Here is a 5963-nt window from a genome sequence, read left to right as displayed (position 1 = left end):
CCCTGACCTAAAAGTAGGCTTAACTAACAAATCAAAGAACACGAATAGCCTCTCGAGATTGAGCCTAATCATATCAGGATTAAGATCATTTGATCTAGGATCAACTAGGCGATATTGACTTGAATAGATATTACGGTAAGTTTAATAAATCTAAGTCAAAGTTCAATATCGGTCCCTTCCGATGCATACTCCATGCATCCAACCTGAGCTTTACTTTAACCAATGCTCTGGAAAGAACATAGCACTTCTCCAAATGCAAGTAAACTCTGTTGTAGATTATCATATCAGTAAAACCCTATGTCTGATAAATCTAGGAAACTTTATTCACATAGTCATATTTACTTTCCAATGTGTTGAAAGCACAATAAACAGGATCAAATATGTGAAAAGGGTTTCAGATGAATTTATACATTATGTACATATAATCATGAAATAAATCATGTGAACCATGCAACATTAAATGTTATTTCTGATCTATATTAATAAGTAAATCTGATTATATTGAAATGAGTTTTATTTAGGGCATAAAACCCAACACAGTCCGCTTGAGACTTTTCCCATTCTCACTGAGAGAGCGAGCTAAGAGTTGGCTGATCTCCTTGCCACCAAACTCTATTGCAACATGGACTGATTTGGCGACAAAGTTCTTATCCAAGTTTATTCCTATAGCAAAAGCTACCAAGCTGTGAGGTCAAATTAATAATTTTTGTCAACTGGACAATGAATCTCTCTATGAGGCTTGGGAGAGGTTCAAGGATCTCATCAGAAAATGTCCACATCATGGGATCGAAAAGTGGATGTTGGTTCATAATTTCTACAATGGGCTGATTGGTAATACCAGAACAATTATAGACGCCGCAGCTGGTGGGACATTTATGAGAAAAAGTGTAAACGAGGCCTATGATCTGCTAGAAGAAATGGCCATGAATAACCAACAATGGCCAACTGAAAGAAGCCAAACAAAGAAAGTTGTTGGTATGCACGAGGTGGACGCCATCACCAAGTTGACAACCCAAGTGGAGGTCCTGACGAAGTTGATGACTGCTTAGGTGAAACAGGCTCAAGTTACTTGTGAGCTTTGTGGGAGCCCTCACCCCTATGAGGAATGCCCAGTGGATGTGAACACTTTACCAATGGATCAAGCGAAAGCCATTGGGAACTATTATCAAAACAATAATTATGGGCACAACCAGCAGGGGTTCTACCAGCAGAGACATCAGCCCCAACAAAACCAACAACTGCAACAACAAAGTCCTAGTGGAGGCTTAAATATCCAAGCTCACTTATTGCTCCAATTCATGATGGAGACTAAAGCCTCTATTAAAACTCTAGAAACTCAGATGGAACAATTGGCTACTCAAGTGGCAAAACAAGCTCAAGGAAACTCACGTAGCACTAGTGATGCAAGGGGAAAAGAGCAATGCCAAGCAATTTCCTTGAGTGGAAAGAGTTATGAGGGACCTAGTGCCAAGCAACAAGTTGAAGATGTGGTTCAGGATCAACAGGCATAGACACAGGCACCAAAGGAAAAGAACACTACTGAGGGTCTTGCACAGAAAGAAGCTTCACCTCCGATCAGCATAGGTCATCATATTAAAATTCCTTACCCTCAAAGACTCCACAAGAACAACCTCGACAAGAAGTTTTCAAAATTTCTTGAAATATTCAGGAAACTGCACATTAATATTCCATTTACGGAGGCCTTGGAGCAAATGCCAACTTACCTGAAGTTCATGAAAGAAATTTTAGCTAAGAAAAGGAAATTGGAAGAATTCGAGATAGTGGCACTCACTGAGGAGTGCAGTGCAATTTTGCAGAAAAAACTAAAGTTCTATGTGATTTGGGGGGATCGGTGGAAACTAAAGTTCTATGTGATTTGGGAGCAAGCATTAATCTAATGCCCTTATCTGTCTTCAAAAGGCTAGGATTGGGAAAAGCAAAGCCCACAAAAGTGAGTTTACAACTGGCGGATCGTTCTTTAACTCATCCTCGTGGGATAATTGAAGATGTACTGGTGAAGTTTGGTAAGTTTATCATCCCTGCTGATTTCCTAATTCTTGATATGGAGGAAGATTCAACTATTCCTATTATTTTGGGAAGACCATTCTTAGCCACGGGGCGAGCATTAGTAGATGTTCAAAAGGGGGAGTTAAAGTTGCGAGTGCAAGATGAAGAGGTCAATTTTAATGTTTTTGCTCCGACCGACATTCCTACCTGTTGCAAGATTGAAATGGTGAGGGGTTCTTTTGTAAAAGCTAATAAGAAGAGAGTAAAGCATAAAGAGCGACTTCAAACGATTAGGCGTCGTTGGAAAAGATTGATGTGTGGTAGTTCTGAAGGTGAACTTACTCTTGTGCAAACCTCTTAAATTAATAATACTGGTGGTCAATTTTCTTCATTCGGTACGAGGGCTCTTTTGGATGAAAGGGGTGGACTTGATCCAATTTGAAGCAGTATTAAGGTTCAACCCCTTCTGATGGGGGTGCAGGTAAGTCTCCCTTTCCTTGTTTTGCATGACACATTGGGGACAATGTGTATTCTAAGATTGGGGGAGGGGACTTATAAAAAAAATTAATTGTTTTAGTCATTCTGTTCTTTTTAGTTATTTTGCTTTAGTTTAGTCTTTTCATTTGGTTGTTAGTCGATTAAATAAACTGAAGATAGTTGTGTGCTGCTGTTAACTGTGATATGTCCTGAAATTTTGAAACTGTGTGCTTAATTCTGTTAACTCTTTGGATTAGTTTGGATGCTTGTAAAACCTGTGTATGAATACAATTTGACGATCTGTGAAATATGTTATAATAGTTTTACTATGGTTTGTAGTAAGATTGATTGAATAGCTGTTAGGTTATTTTTAGCCTATATTTTGTATCAACTTTACGTTCGCTTTTCGTTGTTTTAGGATGAAATTATGCGTGTTTTATATGTTTTCAAGTTCTTCGGAGCAATGGTGGCCTCGGGATGTAAAAGTGCAGTAAAAGATGAGCGGAGCCAAGAAAAACACCATTTTTCATCTTGACGCACTTCTGGCCGCGGCTAGATCATTGTCGCTGCGGCCATAACTGGAAGACAAAACCGATGATTTTGGCTGTCCCAGTCGCCGCGGCCAGATACCCCTGCGCCGCGGCCATAAAGTCAAGGCAGAACCGTGGTTGTCAGAAGCTAACCTAGCCGCGGCGAGACATCTTGTGGCTGCGGCGAGAGTCCGTACGAGTGAGGGTATTTTTGTCCAACGAACCATAAAAATCAAATTATAAATAGAAAACTGCGATTGGAAATCAGGGGAAGCAATTTTGATACCTAAAACACAGCAGAAAGCGGCAAGAAGAGTAGAGGAAATCAAAGTGCAGATCCAGAGTCATTCCACCAACAGTTTCTTTCTCTATTCCTTTTTTTAATTTCTTTATGCTGAATATTGTTATAGGAATGGTTATGGATTTAATTATGAACTAAATTTCCCATTTAGGGAGGATGATGATTGTTGTTTAAAGTTTTTGCCTAGTTAATGAATAATTTCCATTCCTCAATTCTTGACTGTGAAATTATCTATATTTGTGTTTAATTCCATGTGTAAGCTTGATCACCTTCTGCATGTTCTATGATCCCAATTCAAAATCTGAAAAGTGAGAATTGAGAATGCTAAAATTGGATAATCGATGTTCTATGTGAAACGAGAGTATTCACATGACTTATGTGACAAGTAGATTATTACTTAATGTTGATTTCATGTTAGTTTAATTAAGAGAGTAATTAAAGAACATGTGATTTAGAACCTAAAAGATCTTAAAAGAGTTAGGTTAATTTATAATCTTGATTAATTTTTCACTTGTGTTATTTAAGTTTTCTGAATTACTTTCATTCTTTTTCAATCATAAAAAGTATTGATTTGCCAGATAGAATCATAAGTATAATTTAGTAGTAATTAATCCAATTCCCTGTGGTTCGACCTCACTTGCGTGAGTTTACTACATGATTGTGTGCACTTGCGTAGTATTTAATAATTTTCGTAACAAGTTTTTAGCGCCGTTGCCGGGGAATTGTATAAAGATTAATATTACATAAAATTATACTAACTTCTACTTTGGTTTATTTTTCTTGCTATTTGCTAATTTGTTTCTTGCAATATTGTCTCTATCTATTTCAGGAATTTTAAGTGTATGCGCCGTTAAGGATAAGGAGTCATATTACCCGTTGTTCCTGAAATCGAGAAGACTTGTAGAAGAAACAGAAGGAACAAGAGGCAAGAAATAGTTTCAGCAATTGCTGAAACACCAGAAATCATGGCTGCAAATGCTAATGCTAATGCTGCGAATAATGGAGGTGTCATTGAAGATCAAGGTAATGGCCGCAGCTTCAGAGATTATATTCTCCCAACCCTTACGGGGGTTCAGTCATGCATCAAACCACCAGCAGTGGATGCTAACAACTTTGAAATTAAGTCTGCCATACTTCAAATGGTGCAGTCTTCAGTCCAGTTTGGTGGACTCCCTTCTGAAGACACCAATCTGCATCTATCAAACTTCATGGAGTTATGTCAGACTTTCAATGTCAATGGGGTTAGTGATGACGCCATCTGTTTGAGACTGTTTCTATTATCACTTAGAGAAAGAGCCAAGATCTAGTTAATCTCCTTGCCACCAAATTCTATAGCTACATGGAATGACTTGGCTACTAAATTTCTGTCTAAGTTCTTTCCTCCAGCAAAGTTTGCTAAGCTACGAGGAGAAATCAAAAATTTTTGTCAGCAAGAGAATGAGTCTTGAGAGTGGTTCAAGGATCTAATCAGAAAGTGCCCTCATCATGGTATTGAGAAGTGGATGCTGGTTCACAATGTTTATAACGGGCTGGGGGGTAACACTAGAACTCTTATAGATGTTGCAGCTGGTGGAGCATTTATGAGGAAGAGTGCGAATGAGGCTTATGATTTGTTGGAGGAGATGGCCCTGAATAATCAGCAATGGCCAACTGAAAGAAACCAAACAAAGAAGGTAGTTGGTATGCTAGAGGTGGATGCCATTACCAAGTTGACAGCCCAGGTAGAGGCCCTAATAAAACTGATGGTTGTACAAGCAAAACAAGCTCAAGTGGTTTGTGAGCTATGTGGAGGTCCTCATCACTTTTCTGAGTGCCGGGAAGATGTGAATAATTTGCCAATGGATCAACTACTCTCAAAACAATAATTATGGGCACAACCAATAGGGGTTCTACCAGCAGAGAAATCATCCCTAACAAAACCAACAACAGCCGCAACAACAAAGTCCTACTGGAGGCTCCAATATCCAAGCTGATTTATTGCTCCAATTCATGATGGAGACTAGAGCCTCTATTAAAACTCTAGAAACTCAGATGAAACAATTAGCTACTAAAGTGGCAAACCAAGCTCAAGGAAATTCACCTAGCACTAGTGAGGCAAAAGGAAAAGAGCAATGTAAAGCAATTTCCTTGAGGAGTGGAAAGAGTTATGAAGGACCTAGTGGCAAGCAACCAGTTGAAGATGGGAATCAGGATCAACAGGCACAGACACAGGCACCAAAGGTAAAGAACACTACTGAGGGTCTTGCACCGAAAGAAGCTTCACCTCCGATCAACATAGATCACCATATTAAAATTCCTTACCCTCAAAGACTCCGCAAGAACAATCTCAACAAGCAGTTTTCAAAATATCTTAAAATATTCAGGAAGCTGCACATTAACATTCCTTTTGCGGAGGCCTTGGAGCAAATGCCAACTTACCTGAAGTTCATGAAAGAAATTTTGGCTAAGAAAAGGAAGTTGGAAGAATTCGAGATAGTGGCACTCACAGAGGAGTGCAGTGCAATTTTGCAAAAGAAACTACCGCCCAAGCTTAAAGATACTGGTAGTTTCAATATTCCATGCTCTATAGGGGGTTCGGTGGAAACTAAAGCTCTTTGTGATCTGGGAGCAAGCATTAATCTAATGCCTTTGTCTGTGTTCAAAATGCT

General features: G+C 39.0%; 1 non-coding gene and 1 pseudogene across 1 annotated transcript; both read right to left on the bottom strand.

The window, feature by feature from the left end:
* Positions 1–680: 680 nt before the first annotated feature.
* Positions 681–787, bottom strand: LOC115711887 (small nucleolar RNA R71). The gene has a single exon (XR_004010754.2). It is a non-coding gene; the product is annotated as a small nucleolar RNA R71 (small nucleolar RNA).
* Positions 788–4712: 3925 nt separating this feature from the next.
* Positions 4713–4807, bottom strand: LOC133036400 (small nucleolar RNA R71; annotated as a pseudogene).
* Between the last annotated feature and the right edge of the window lie 1156 nt (positions 4808–5963).

The sequence above is a fragment of the Cannabis sativa genome, chromosome 3 (genome assembly GCF_029168945.1).
Source record: "Cannabis sativa cultivar Pink pepper isolate KNU-18-1 chromosome 3, ASM2916894v1, whole genome shotgun sequence".
NCBI classification, from domain to species: Eukaryota; Viridiplantae; Streptophyta; class Magnoliopsida; order Rosales; family Cannabaceae; genus Cannabis; species Cannabis sativa.
This window is presented reverse-complemented; position numbering and strand designations above follow the sequence as displayed.